Source organism: Lygodium microphyllum, chromosome 27, assembly GCF_053477565.2.
Source record: "Lygodium microphyllum isolate KBCC chromosome 27, Lygodium_microphyllum_v1.1.10, whole genome shotgun sequence".
Lineage (NCBI taxonomy): Eukaryota > Viridiplantae > Streptophyta > Polypodiopsida > Schizaeales > Lygodiaceae > Lygodium > Lygodium microphyllum.
Genome location: NC_141161.1, coordinates 68,910,689 through 68,927,154, shown reverse-complemented (window position 1 = coordinate 68,927,154; position 16,466 = coordinate 68,910,689).

The following is a 16,466-nucleotide window of genomic DNA, read 5'->3' as shown; positions in this document are numbered from 1 at the left end:
ATTTTATGGGATGATTGATTGATTTGGAAGTGGTTTGAGAGTGTTTTGGATGATATTGATTGTGTTTTGGAAGTTCATGATGTTTGTTGATGGTTCTGTGATGTTCTGATAGGTTCTGAATGGTTCTGTATACCTTCTGTTTTGTTCTGTTTTGGTCTGTTTTGTTCTGATTGTCTTCTGTAAGGAGGGAAGGAGTATTGATTGATGAAGAATGAGATATTGTGAAAGTTTATTGAATGGTTTGTAAGAGTTTGGAATGGTTTGAGAATGAGTTATGTGGTTTTGATAACCTTCTGTAGGTCTTCTGTAGACTGTTCTGCTTCTGTTCTGTTCTGTACTGTAGCTGTTCTGGTACTGTTCTGTAGATTGTTCTGTATGCTTCTGTAAGTGTTCTGTGGAATGTATGTGTGACTTTGGGAAAGTTTTCTAGCCTTGGAAAGAGGTGAATACAAGTGCAAAAGAGCTGAAAGAAGTGGAAGAAGTAGCTGCTGAAGACTCAAGAGAAGACTAGAGTGAAGTGACAGTAGTGAGCTGTGAAGAGACACTGTAGTGGCTCTGGTAACCCTTCATATCAGACATACCTCTTGGGAGGGGTATCCACGACCTAAGAGTGATTATTGAGAGTGAATTTTGAGAGATTGTAGTGAGGATATGATGTATTATTGATGGAGTGAGAGAGAGAGAGAGTCAGAGATAGCCAATTCTACTCAAACACAGTGATTGTATATGAGAGATTGAGAGAAAAGACTATGAAGATATTGAAGATGAATACTATGTGATGTATTTCCATTCAAAGATGGTGTATTCCTTTGCTTTCTTTGTTCTATTGATGGATTTTGTGAAGATGTTGAAGAATATGGTTAATTCTATCAAATCCGTGGGAGGTCTACATGATGCTGCATGAAGATTTGTTGTGCCTGGTGTTCTTTTCTTCATTGTGATCATATGAAACATGATAAATAAGCTTGTTGATGTTACAAGATAGATTTTCTTGCAAGAGAATTCCCTTTTCCTTAGTGTTCCTCTTGGGGTTCCAAGTAGGAACAGAAGGCTCTAGGAATGGTTGGTTTTCGACTATATTTAGTGGCTAAATGTTATGGTTGATGGCACTTTTCACCCCATATATTAGAACGCACATCTCTCCCACTTCTCGCAAGAGTAGATATATTGGAGATATTCACCTTCAACATATGTAGATGTTATTTAATCACATCCATAAGCTCTTTCTTGATACTTGCAACTAAATTGGACACAGCCTTTCAAATTTTCACCTCCTAGAATACTTGTAGTAGGGTTTTGGGAAGCTTCTATGATTACTGTTGTTAACCCTCAAACGAACGAATGTGGAAAATCCAAAAAAGCTAAAGCAGAAGACAAAGGCCAAGACAAAGTAAAACGGAAGGCAAAGACGCACAAGGAGAAAAGTTCTAAATAAGGGAGAAAGGCGTGCAAGGAAAAGCGCAAGTCAATACTTTTGTAAAAGAGCACAAGCGCATCATGGTGTAATTCAAGGAGCACCAGGCTCTCACCCATGCAATTTGTAAATGTAGACAGGCGGTGGAAAGGAAGCTAGGAAGATAGAAGGACAATGGGAAAAAGGGCCTACGGCCATGTAAAAAAGGGGATAAGTAAATGACTTCCCAAAAGGGATTTAGGATTATGTATATAAAGTTCAAAAGTGAATGAGAAGCTCATTCTTGTGTGTGGCCAAAAGTGGCTCTCCTCTTCTTCTTCTTCTTCTTGCTTGCTTGAGCTTGTACTCGAGAGAGGGAGTGTGAGAGTGTGAGGGAGTGAGTGTGTGAGGGTGAGGAACCGGGGAGGAGAAGCTCTCCATCTTCTTCTCTCTTCTTATCTTCTCTTCCCTTCTCTTCTCTTCTCTTCTCTTCTCTTGCTCGCGGCGATGGAGCTTGAAGCATGGAGCTTGAGAATGGAGCTTGCTTGAAGCTTGCACTTGGATCGTGGAGCTACTGGAGTGCACGGGAGAGGAGATAACTCGATCGGCATGGAGGTAAGCTCACTACACCCGTAGATATGGATGGCGTGTCGACTATGTGAGAGGTAGCCATTAGTGCTCGGCTTGGAATGCTTGAAACAATAAGCAGTCCGAGGGTCTTGGCGGTTGAGCGAAAGCGCCCATATTTTGATTCCATTGCCGGGACCAACGGATTCAAGCCTTGAGCGCTTGCGCACTTCGAATCGAGCATTGGAGTAGGGTTTTTCCTGAACCGATGATTAAGGTAGATAGGTAGAAAGCGAGGGAGTTTGAAGAGGTATTCGATCTCCTTAGCAAGTAGGTTTTTGATTTGTTGTTGAATATTAGAGTAGGACCATTCATCTCCATCTCCGATTTTGATTTTTGTTGCATTAGGTTAAGGTTAGGATAGGAAAAAAGAAGGAAAATAGTAGGGTTTTCTGTTGCTGTATAACAGGCTAAAACAAGGAAATAAGGGCACATATTCAGATTCCTGGATGAAAGACTATGAGGGATTGACTTCTAAGGTCACAGCAGGCTAGGATGGGGTAATAAGAGACCCAAAAAATCAGAAAATACCACATTTGACACCCTGTCTTCTGAGAAGAGAGTGAGCTTGAGAGCCAGGGAGAGAGCGAGAGAGAGAGAGAGAGAGAGCTGCGGGGAGATCATTGACGTGCTGATCCATTCAAGCGCCACACTGTTTCCAAGTACGCCAGGCGTTTTCCTCTGTTGCTTTGCATCTAATTAGACGGCACGGCACGATTCGGTGAAGTAGACGTCAACCTAGAGGCATCGCGTGCAACTCGAGGGCTGTCGACCGCGCAGTCAGACCAGTTCGTCCGAGTCCCAGAATAGGATTGCCCTATCTCTAGAGTCGGACCATCCAACTCCGAAAATCGAACCTCTCCAAAAACCGTCCGACTCCAAAAATCGGACCACTTTTCCGTTCCGATTCCTAGAATCGGACCAGTTCCAAAATCGAACTAGTCCCAAAATCGGACCAGCCCCAAAATCGGACCAGCCCCAAAATCAGACCACCCTTCTCGACCGTCTGATTTTGAAAATCGGATGGACCCTGAAAATCGAACATAAGGAATCGGACCACTCAGAATCGGACACCTGTCAAAATCAAACGTTTGATTCCAGAAATCGGACGTGACCAAAATCGGATCACTGGGCCGATTAGACCAACCCAAAATTGGATTTCCGATTCTGATAATTGGACTTCTAAAAATCTGACATGTGAGAATCGGACAGAAAACTCTCAAAATCGGACAGGTATCTAGAACACAAATTTTGATGCATCTAAACCTCGAAATTAATCCCAAAGGCTATGTAGAGCTAAAGGCATATCACAAATCCATCACTAGGCTAAAACTTAGAGCAAGTAGTTCAAAATTTGGCTATAAACAGTCCTCCAAATTGCGCATGGTGTTTACCGTAACCCTACGGGCCGGGGAGGACTACCCCCCCCCCCTCGAGACCCCCGCAGAGAGGGCTCTGCCCCCTCCGCACCTCCCCCAAGTAGATTGGAGAGAAAACACGCGCCGTGACAGGTCCTCCAGATTAGACCCTAGTGTAGTAATGGCTCTACACGAGCATGGATTCTCACTTGCAAAAGAGCAACCAAAATCCCATACCTGAACAGAGATAAACAGAGATCCTAGAACCTCAATGGGCCAATCTAGCCAACAAGGGCAAAAAGGCCACACTGCAAAAACACATACATGTTGCATTCAGACTGCATCTAGTCAAAGCGGAAAGCAACAACATCAAGCTACTCCCAATATTTGGATTGGCCCATTCATGACTTTAATGTAGGTAGCAAGTTTGCAATCAATTATCAATCTTTTGGTCGTGCTACTACTCTCTAAGATCTTATCTAGGCTGCTCAGGAGATGGAAATTTTTCTCCCTAACATTCCATAATTATGGTTGAAAGTCGAGTTCTTATTTAGTCGAGTTCTTATTTTTCTTTGATAGTTAAGGCATTCAAAATTCAAATGCCCAATTGATTTCTTTTGCAACATTCATGTATCCCCTCCCTTTCAAAAATAGTGCATAGCTTCCTAGTTGGGAGTGGGTCTTGTGGCTCTTGATGTGTGCACATGGATTTTTATAAAAATTCAAAATAAAACAAAAGAAAAAGAGTGAGAACTTATTTACATATATTAGAATGGAAGCTTATTTATTTGTAGAGCTGATGATCCTTGCAACAATCATTTTAAAAAAGAGGATTATATTCAAGTGATGCATAATGATCCATAGCAATAGGTTGAGACATCTATTGAGAAGTCTCCTAAGCCTAACCTATTGGTTGCATGAAGTTCTTCCTCGCTCAGCATTCTATCGAAGAAGGGATAGAGCATGGTGTTATCTTCTAATGATCTATTTATGAGTTAAGGCAAGCACCAAAATGATGGAGTCATACTTGATTGTCTTGTTGCTCATCACTATGCAACATCAGTCATGATCTTCAAAAATGGATATTCTCAATTGGCAACTAGTGGGTCCGATTCCCCCAGGTCTTTTGGGGTTGTATCTAAGAAACTAGACAAACAATCACTACAAAGCTTTTTCTTTGGTCAATTGCATTTCTATAAGCTTCTCTATTATCAGGTTGTGTTTAGTGAAAACAAATTCATACTTCTCCCATGAGCATGGAAGGGCTTTTACTGCCTCAATCATTTTGGTATAAAGAAGAATAAGGTCCCCATCCTATCAAAGCTAAGAGCAACCAAGGTGAATGTATTATCAAGAAGCTTAGTATTTGTAATTATAATTTTTTTTTCTATTTTCTTTTTTTGTTTCTTTTTCTTATGCTTTTTTCTTTCTCTTTTTTTTTTTGCCTGAGTACAACCATTGCAATATGTTGAGGCTATCAGCCTTTCAATGGGTTGAGAAATGTCAAGCTTCGAAGGCTCAGGAAATGAATATTACAGTGATGATTGTGCCCTAGCCTTGTTGTTCGAGAAGCAGTTGTTGAGCTAGGGAGATACACTAATGCCAGGAGGCATATTTCACGGTGGATTCCGTGAGGTTTTACGGTGGATTCCGTAAACTTTGATGGCCGGGGCTCATACACAAAGTGGATTCTTTGTGCGAGAAGTTGATGGGGATGCCTGTCCTTTTTGGGCGTTTCATTAATTTAGTGTGTACATGGGTGATTCCGCAAAATGCATATAAAATTTAATTAACGTTTATGAGTTTAGAGTGTGCACTCGTAATAAATTAAGGTTAGGATTTATTTCTAACCAGTTGATTTATTTATGTAGCTAAAGACTGCTAGGTATACACTTTTGTCAGTCTAATTGTATTATTTTACTAACGATTGTGAATGCTTCAGTTGATGTGTAGAGATAGCAACAGTGGCGGAGGAAAGCATTGGAGGATAGCGAGTATTCGATTTATGGATTATATTTTGATAGGTGCCACGCCTATATTTTGTCACGCCTATTTATTAAGGCGTCGGATATTTATTATTATTTTGTATGCGCATGGGTGCACGATTATGTTATTTCTATTTGGACATTGTATTGGGCGTGCCAAACTCTTTGGGCACCGTCCATTAGCTTTATTCCTATTTTTGTGTTAAAGCAAACTCAAAAGCTAAAAGCTTGCTATTTTGTAATTTGGGCTATTATTTGAGCTTGAAGATGAATAATACATAAAATACATGCTTTGTGGAGCGCTCACACAAGGCATAGGGGGAGATTACACCCAATTGGTCTCTTGCTCTTGTCGTTCATGCTTTTTAGCTTGTAATTTGTGCAAAAAGTAGAGTTCTATTGTTCTTGGGGACCTTCCGGCATTCACTACGCGAGCGTACAGCACCGATCTGCGTACCAGTGGTATCAGAGCGAAGCTGAGATCAAGAGCTTCCAATCGCTACCCATCTCGTGCGAAGGCGGAGCTCCTGGAACGATCGGGCTCTACGGTCAATCTCGTCGCGAACCGTCGATACAGGCAGATTTCTAGCGATCAAGAACCCCTGTTTCCATCATCGGATCGCGAGGGACCGGTCTGCAAAGGAGGAGGACCACTCCTACATCTTCTTCATCAAGTCGTTTTGTACAGAGAAAAGAGTAATTTCCATATCTCTCATTAAGCTTCAAAGCTTAAGTTTAAAAGTTATTAAGCTTAGCTAGAAGCTTTAAAAAGCTTCAATCTTCAAATTGTTAACAAAACGGCGGCAGCATCCCGAAAATCACGGCGGTAGAAAACGCCCCTCCCCCCCCCCCCCCCCCCCCACGAAATTCGCTGTTGACAGTAGCCTCAAGCTACTAAGCTTAATCACATAACCTCCTTAATCAAACAAGTCCTCACAAACTTCAGGTCACACCCAATCAATCAAATTCAGCAAGTCTGTCAAGTTGAAGTTCTGCAAGTTCGACAAAGCAAGCAAGTTCTGCAAGTCAACAAACTCTGCAAGTCACATTAGTATGATACTCTGCAAGTCAGACAAGTCCACAGGAGTCAAAACTGACTTCTGTCCAAAACTCATAGAAGGACTGTTCTTGCGCAAAAACTCCGAACTGCAAAGTTGTTCATTGGAAGGTATTCTACCCATACGCAGGTTTGCTGAAGCATTTTCAGCATACGAAGAAGGATAAAATGCAAATTTTTCAAAGATTGTGAAAAGCCATACCCAAAAATACATAAGCCTTGTATTCCCGAACTTAAGCTACACTCATTCCGCTAACTTGATTTTGAGTGAGAAAGGTCTTTTGAGTTTTGCAGGATGACGGAACCACATATGGATGATCTTATGGCTGAAGGCGACCTACTTGAACCTACGATGGAGCAAAAGCTGAATCTAATTATGGTGCAATTGAAAGAAGAACAAAGGGCTAGGCAAGCATTGCAAGTTCAACTAGCAAATTTATAGAGATCGTCTACCGACAAAGAAGAACCTCAAGCTGAAGATCTTATTCGACGTATCATCGACGCAACTCTTGAAGCTCAAACCATCTGCAAGGAATCAAAGATAAGTAAAAGAAGTTTCAAATTCCGTACTTTCAATGGCATACGAGAAGGAAAACTGTTCTAGCATTCATTAGTCAGTTTTATGACTATTTCCATTAGGAAACCTATGCAGAAAAAGATAAAATCAAGTGTGTCACTAATCATTTAGTGGACAGAGCATCTCTTTGGTGGACTGTAGTACGCAAGAGTATAGATTGTCCCACTACCTGGGAGAATTTCAAGAAGAAGTTCATGCAAAATTTCCTTCCTCCACAATTTCATGAGAAAGCCATTAAGCAATGGGATCTTCTGCAACAACGGGATCGTGAACCTATTCCTCAATACACACAGCATTTTTGGAATGCAGTACTCTAGCTACGCATGCTTGAAGACGTACTTGAAGCGACACACAAGTGCAAGTATATGTTTGGACTTCTTGGGCATTACTACGCTGAAGTTAACATGTTCAAGCTTGCTACTCTTGAAGACGCCATTTCACTAGTTCACGACACTGAAGACAAGTTGCGAGGTAGAGACAGACGTCCACAACAATTTCAAGCCAATGGTAACTATGGATCTAAGCAATTCAATTCTAATTTTAGAAAATTTAATCCAGGTCGTTTCACTTCATCATCTTTCCGTTAAAATTGGGCAAAACCACCTGCTTTTCCATCCAATGTTAATCAAAACCCTAAGCCTATTCCACAGCCAAATCCTAATGTACCTAGACTTCCTGCCATTGCAAACAATGTAACCAAAGCCAAGCCAATAGTATGCTATAAATGCCATCAGCCTGGACATCTAGCAGCAAATTGTTATTCGAAGAAGCCACTTGCCCATATCAACTACCTTGGAGCAATGGAAGATGAAGAACATGAAGATGTGCCTGATTTCACAAAAGATGAGGATGACTCTACTCCTTCGAATACTTTACCAGGTATGCCAACTCCACATTCTTTATTGACTATGAAATGTTTGGTGCATGAAAAGGAAAAGATTATTTTGCATGATGACGGTAGCACTCATGATTTTATTTCAGCAAAGCTAGTAAAAGAATTAAAGTTACAAACTGTACCTACGCATTATCGTATTAAAGCAGCATTCTTAGGCACTAGGTATAATGGTACACAGGAAGTGCATGACTTAGAGATTCAAATTGGACAATACACTAAAAGAATAAATTTTCTAGTTGTTCCATTACAGTCGAGTAACATTATTTTAGGTATGCCTTGGCATCACCAGCATAACCCAGATATAGACTATTCCACACATTCAATGAATATTAATTTTCAAGGAAAATCTATTACATTATATGGTATGCATGCATCTAATGTTTTTCCAATGCTTTCGTATACTCAAGCTAAACGTACATTACGCAAGAGTAGTAAATATTATCTCATTTGGGTGAATGAATTGCAAGTAAAAGAAAATCATATGTATCCTAGGCATAAAGAATTTCTTGCACATTTTAACGACTGTTTTGTCGAAGACCTACCACCTGGTTTACCTCCTTCACGTCCAGAAGACCATAAGATAGATTTGGTTCCTGGCACACAACCACCTTGTAAAGCACCATATAGGCATAACCAGATAGAGCAAAAAGAAATTCAGAGTCAAGTTGAGGAATTACTAAATAGAGGATTGATTAGACCTAGTAGTTCTCCATTCGGTGCACCTGTTCTGTTAGTCAAGAAAAAGAATAATATCTATCGTATGTGCATTAACTATCGAGCTTTAAATAAGATCACTGTGAAGAATAGGTATCCCATTCCTAGAGTTGATGACCTTATGGACAAACTGCAAGGATCTGCTATATTTAGTAAAATAGACCTTAAGTCTGGTTATCATCAGGTGAGACTAGATACGTCAGACATATTCAAGATTGCATTTAGAACACAGTTTGATCATTACGAATTTTTAGTGATGCCATTTGGATTGACTAATGCACCTACTACGTTTAGTAGAATGATGAACCGTATATTACTGAAATATCAGTATTGTGTAATTGTCTTCTTTGATGATATTTTGGTGTTTAGTCAAAATGAGAAAGAACATTATGAGCATTTGTCATTGGTTTTCCAATTATTAAAAGATAATCAACTGTATGAAAATCCTGAAAAGAGTGAATTCTTTAAAACAGAAATTGAGTATTTAGATCATATTGTATCATCTGATGAAATTAAAGTTGATCCTAAGAAAATAGATGCAATATTAAATTGGCTTGTACCTAAAAACGTGCATGAGTTACGCTCATTCCTTGGTCTTGCTAGTTTCTATAAGAAGTTTATACGTAATTTTTCATTACTTGCTTTACCACTGACTAAACTTCTGAAGAAAGGAATTGTCTATCATTGGACCGAAAATCAACAGAAATCCTTTGATTTATTGAAACATGCATTAACCCATACCCCTGTCCTACAGTTGCCTGATTTTAATAGACCATTCTTTCTAGTAGTGACCGATGCTAGTGGATCAAGAATAGGAGCTGTACTTATGCAAGACAATCATCCCATAGCCTATTCTAGTTGTAAGTTGAAATCCTCTAAACTGAAATATTTCACATATGACAAAGAACTATTAGCAGTTGTACAAGCATTAAGACAGTGGAAACACTACTTAATGGGTTCAGAATTTATGATTAAGACCGATCAGCAAAGTATTAGGCATTTACTTAGCCAACCCCAAATCTCTCACTGACATATCAAATGGGCATCCTTTATTCAAAGTTTTCATCCTATCATTCAAACCCAACCCAGAAAAGAAAATGTAGTGACTGATGCATTAAGTAGAAGACATGCCATTCATAATATTTCTGTTATATCTTTTGATTCTTTGATTGCTATGAAAGATACTTATCATCAGGATATTACTTTTCATGCTGATTGAAATAAATTTTCAAAATAACTTGATTCCTATTGATTCATTGTCATATAATGATGGATTTATGTTTTATGAAAAGAAATTGTGTGTTACAATTCCATTCCGATCTTTTGTTTTGAATGAGATTCAATGTCCCCCATATCAAGGTCATAGAGGTATCATATCTACCTTACGTACATTAACTGAAGATTTTTATTGGTCGCATATGGACGCTGATGTATCTAACTTTGTTTCTGAATGTTTGATTTGTCAAAGAGTTAAGAGACATCATGGTAAATAGTATGGATTACTTATGCTTTTATCTATTCCAACTAAACCATGGGAACAAATTTCTATGGATTTTATTATTGGTTTACCTAATACTAAATCTAACCATGATATGATTTGAACAGTAGTAGATAGATTTAGTAAACAAGCATATTTCATTCCATGTAAGAAAACTTTAACATCATAGGCAACACAATTGTTTTTGAAAACTGTTTTCACTAACCATGGATTGTCAAAAGTTATTATTTCAGATCGTGATTCTAGATTTTTTAACAACTTTTGGATTACTCTATTTGCTAACCTAGGCATAAAGATTGATTTCTCATCTGCATTTCATCCTGAAACTAATGGACAAACAGAAGCCACTAATAGCACTATTCTAGATCTCATACGTCATATACTATTTCTAAACCTCAGACATGGGACACACATTTACATTTATTACAGTTTGCATATAACAATACACCACACACATCTACAAAGAAAGCATCGTTTGAAGTGATTTATGGATATAGATTATCTACACATGTTGCATCTTTGTCAAATAGAATTTAGAGTGCTGATGATATTACTAGTATGCATAATACTATTTTTGATAAGGTTAAAGACATGATTGCTAAAGCCCAGCAATCATATACCAAACAAGCCAATAAGAAAAGACAAGCAATGAATTTCAAAGTTGATGACTATGTTTGGTTGAGAATAGAAAAACGTAGACTACAAAGTGTAGATAGACACCCAATTGTGAAATTAGCCCCTAAATTCTATGGACCATTTAGGATCATTCATAAAATTAATGACAATGCATTCAAGTTAGAATTACCACCTCATTGGAAAAATCACAACACATTTCACACTAGTTTATTGAGACCATTTAGAGGCCAATTACATGTACACCCTGTTTATGAAAACCCACCTTTGTTAGAGGAAGAGACTGGAATACTTGAACCAGAAGCTATCATAGACACTGATTTTATGACCACTAGAACTGGCCGTAGATATTCTAGATATCTAGTCAAATTTAAGAATCATCATGTAGAGGAAGCACAATGGATGCACGCTAGAGACTTAAATGCTTTCCCCACTCTGTTAGCTCCACATTGAGCTAATAGCAATTAAGGTCAATTGTTATCCCACCCCGGGGATATGATGCCAGGAGGCATATTTCACGGTGGATTCCGTGAGGTTTTACGATGGATTCCGTAAACTTTGATGACCGGGGCTCATACACAAAGTGGATTCTTTGTGCGAGAAGTTGATGGGAACGCCTGTCCTTTTCGGGCGTTTCATTAATTTAGTGTGTACATGGGTGATTCCATAGCGGGTGATTCCGCAAAATGCATATTAAATTAATAAACGTTTATGAGTTTAGAGTGCGCACTCGTAATAAATTAACGTTATGATTTATTTCTAACCAGTTGATTTATTTATGTAGTTGAAGACTGCTATGTATTCACTTTTGTCGGTTTAATTGTATTATTTTACTAACGATTGTGAATGCTTCAGTTGATGTGTAGAGATAGCAGCAGTAGCGGAGGAAAGCATTGGAGGATAGTGAGTATTCGATTTATGGATTATATTTTGATAGGCGCTGCGCCTATATTTTGTCACGCCTATCTATTAAGGCGTCGGATATTTATTATTATTTTGTATGCGCATGGGCGCACGATTATGTTATTTCTATTTGGACATTGTATTAGGCGTGCCAGACTCTTTGGGCACCGTCCATTAGCTTTATTCCTATTTTTGTGTTAAAGCAACTCAAAAGCTAAAAGCTTGCTATTTTGTAATTTGGGCTATTATTTGAGCTTGAAGATGAATAATACATAAAATACATACTTTGTGGAGCGCTCACACAAGGCATGGAGGGAGATTGCACCCAATTGGTCTCTTGCTCTTGTCGTTCATGCTTTTTACCTTGTAATTTGTGCAAAAAGTAAAGTGTCATTGTTCTTGGGGACCTTCCGGCATTCACTATACGAGCGTACAACACCGATCTGTGCACCATACACTTGAGATATTGCAAATCTCTTTGCGACACGCAATGTCGGTACAATTGAGGTAACAATTGTCGTGAGCCAACTATAGAGCTTGACCCAGAAAGAGACGTAGTCCATGACTATGCTTTGGATCATGCGATGTGGACACTCGTAAGGGTAATTCTTCGCGTTCGATAGCGTGGTTTTGTCGCGGTTCTTTGTAAGGTTGGTGGTTTTGTGGTGACTTGGACATTGAACACATTCGCACAAAAACCTGTGTCATTCTGCATCCACTTGTCACTTCATGAGAGTATATGCAAGTCGCATGCGTCAAGTACAATGAACAAATGCAATCATGTCAAGATATTACTTTTTCAAAATCCTATGATGCTGATTGTGATACCTATTCCGGTGCTTGTTAAAGACTTGATATATATTAGCAATAGGTGAGGAAAGTGTGTACAAGTAAGGAGCATGCCTCTTTAACCCTTAAAAGACAAAGAGTTATGGCACGATGGTCTTTGTTAAGTTGCTTACATATCATAGGAGCTACTCTATTTGCACAAGGCGGGGTGAGTCCGAGTGGTCAGGCAACTGAGGCTCTGCTAGTGAGAGGCTCCTGTGAGGTTGGGCAGGGAAGATGTCGGCCAGGACCTGAATGGTGTAGTCTCTGGCCGCAACCGTTTCCAAAATGCTTTTGAACAATGCATCAAATTCTTCCTTGTCTCGAGCTGCCCTCTCCACTTTCGAGCACCCGGTGCCCGAGCATCTGTTGAGGGCCTGTACATCCAGTGTTGCCACGCCTTGTGTGCTCCCTTGAGCTTCTATTCCCCTAGCCTGGGGATTTTTCGGCCTACGTCCGGGGCAGTGTCGCTTGCGACCTTGTTTCTTTGCATACCTTTTGAGGCTAGGCACGTAGCGCATTGGTGGAGGAGCTTGTGCTGCATGTTCCCTTCGATGGCAGAGAGCGTCTTTGCAAGCCAGCTGCCCTGGGTACTCCATGTCTTCTATATAGGGGAGCCTGTCAAACGTGAACCAAGGATTAGGCCTTGATACAAGATAAAACCATTCGCATGGAGGGGATTATAAAGTGGGTTATCAAGCGCATATGACAAGGGGAGAGATAAGGCATGTAGTGTTTGTTATAAAGGGATGGTCCCCCCATGATGATATTCATATTGCCTCCAGCCATTAGCAGATCTTGGCTTATGCTAAGTTGCGTAGACTGGTTGTCATGGAGTGGGGCAGGGCTTATCCTCGGAAGGATAGACCGAAAAGGGGAAAAGGTGTATAGAAAGGGACAATACTCTATCTACACTCTCAAAGATATTGGTTAGGGCTTCTTATGGTGATAATGAGGGTTACATGCCCTCCACCTGGAGGCGGAAACGGTAACACAACTTCTAAATGTGTGGTGAGAGGGGGACCTGAGGAGCTTAGCCTGTTGAACCCAACTCTTCTCCCTTCACGTGACTATCATTGCTTGTGTGTGTTGATATTGTCTATACAAGGTCACAAAATTCATTGTTTATTTATGTATTGTACATATTTACGAATCCTTGTCACATCACGAGGATAAAATCCAATTGTAGAACTCCGGATTGTACTGGAGTGTGACACACGCATCTAGTACTCGTGGCAGCTTACTCAATACCGATAGATATTTTGCAACATCAAGTAGCATGGAACCTTGTCCGAGTCCACTGGCAACATGTAACTCCTCCTCAGTGAGAACCTTATCAAACAGAGAGTTCTCTTGGCTACATTCAACTAAGTCCGTACCCCGAATGGCAGTCAGCACTCGACAGGAAGTTGGTGCCACATTGGTTGGATCTCTTTGAGACCGCCATTTGGCCAATCGCTCCTCTAAGACTGTCATGATCTGGACTCCTAGTTCGGTCATTGCAATGCAGTTTTCACACCAACATTGTTCAAATTGACTTCAACCCTCTAATAGTCGCTTTAGTTGCTCTATCTCTAAGAGATTTGGTTGGCAGAGCACATCATTGAATGTGACAGTTAAGCGTAGTTCGTCGGCTTCCTCGTCGGAGATGAGCCCCATGCATTCATACAGGAGCTTGTTATAGTGCTCGTCAAGATGTTCTTGCTCTTCCCATGATAAGAAAAATGGCAAGTATTCTTCAAGCTACTCTTTAGGGAATGCGCCCATGACTGCCAAGACATAGACACGTGCGAGCACTTTGAGCTTAGCATCCAACTCGGTTAAGCATTCTGTAGCACTTCTATGTTCAACAAGGGCTTGCTCGGTTACTATCTCATGCAAGGTTCTAGGAGCTTGCTTGGGCTTTACCATAGCTGGGGGCTCAGGCCTAGATGAGCAGGTTTGGCCAACGCTAGGATTTCTTATGCTCTCAGGGTTTCCATGTTTCTCCTGAGGCTTCATTATTGAGTCATGGTTCTCCTTGGATGTGAGTGGTATAGACTTATCACCCTATTGTGACATCATTGTATCCACTCTTGATTAGTCAATGCGAGTTCTGTTGTTGGTGGATTGAGTGTTGTAAGCAACCGTTAATGGTAACGACTGCTTTGATTTTTCAAAGCACATGGATGTATCTGAGGTTTCACCGCTATTAGGAGAGGCATCAATGGGGTCATTGGTGGACGGACTTGATGCTTTATTCCTCAGCTCTCCAGCGTTCTTGGTGTCAATGTTCTTGGGATCCACAACCACCTGTAACTGCTATTGTTTTCGTTGTTTTCTCCTCTTTTTCTTGGTCAATGAAGGTGCATCTCTCAACGACTTAGGACCCTGGACTAGGTCAACCATTGATGTGCTTGATTGGGCCTCAACATTCTCTTTCTCTAGTGTCCTTATGAGACATAATCGTGGCGTGCTAAATAGCCTCGCTAGATTGTGAGGGTACAACTGCCTCTCTTTTTGGAGAGTCTAGCTCTTCAACCAATTCCCTTCTGTTTAACTCCTCCAGCCTAGGCTTTAAGCACTTTGGAAGTGTTGGAGTTGTCAAGGATGCTGGTTGCGGCACCTCCTCCATAGGTGACCTGCTAAGGATGCGTTCCGCAAGGGGCATTGTCATGGCCAAGGGATGTGATCCCTGATTGGAAGTAGTAGCAACTATTTCAATGGACTGGCTACTGCTAGTAGATTGCAGTGTCAAGTCCCTAGGGCGATCGGAAGTGGTCGTGTCTTTTGTTGCCCTTTGAGCATTCACTTGTGTAGATCGAGCATGTGTTGATCTAATCACATTAGGTTCCACAGGCATATCCTTGGGCCGAGAGCTACGGCTAGTGTCATGTCCCACCTCTTAGACATTTGGAAGCTTAGATGGAGATAGAGATTGAGAGTGAGCAGCCGCCCTTGACGACCGTTGTGCTTCTTGTGTCCATTTGAAAAAAGAAAGTATAGGAAACTTAGAACTCCTAAGTGACTTTGACACTTGCTAGGAGATTTACTCATAGCTGTTAAATGATTTTGCTATTTGCTTTATTAAGCCTTTAACCTTGCCATGAGCAATGTCGTGCCTATGATGCCTGCTATCCTGTTGGGGAATCAAAGGCTCCTTCGGCACTAGCGGCTTTTGCGTATCTTCTACGATTATATCTAATATCTGTTTGTCAAGTACGCTAGGCTGAGGATCTACCCTCTGACTAGTCCCGTTTGGTCTCTTGATTTCAACCATGAGGAGCTCGATCACTCCACTCTTGTTGACTCGAGACTTGGTTTTTCGTTTAAAACTCCTTCTACGCTTCTTTGCTCTTGATACGATCTGGCCTTTAGTCGATGAGAAAGGGTTAGCAAGGGGTTTTGGCACCCAAATCCATCGGTTACCTGCGTAATACCCTCGAGCACGTAGCAGTGCCTTGGATATCCATCGTGGAATTGTGCTAACCCTCCATCGATGCCTTCGTCTATAAGGCTTGGGCTTCTTTTGGGGTATTCTACGATATTTGTAAATCCAAAGCCCGTCCTTGGCATTGTCTCTTGACCTTCTTATTTCAGGCATGGCCTCACTTACCGGTTCTCGTTGTTCGACCTGTACTTGTATCAACTCTTCCAAGAAGTCCTTGCTCTCGTTACAGACTTGACTGTTATGTCAACACCCTCCTTGCCTTTCCCTCGAGGTTTAATGAGGTCACCCTTGCTAAAGGTTGTGACTATCCTCACACCCGGTAGTGTCAGGTGTATCCTCTGTGCTACATAGTCGGCTTCACACTTGGTCGCCCTTTTGAAGGGTCTTCCTAGAAGGGTTTCCTTCCCGTAATTAGCACTACTTGGAGGAACATAAAATAGGATAGACAAGCTTTCAGTTTCAATTGTCGCAAGGATTTTGCACTTTCCTATGAGTGCTTGTGGATGTCTCTCGTAAGGGCTAAGAGTTGCATTAGTCGGTGCGAGCTCTGGTTGGCCCAATAGAATCC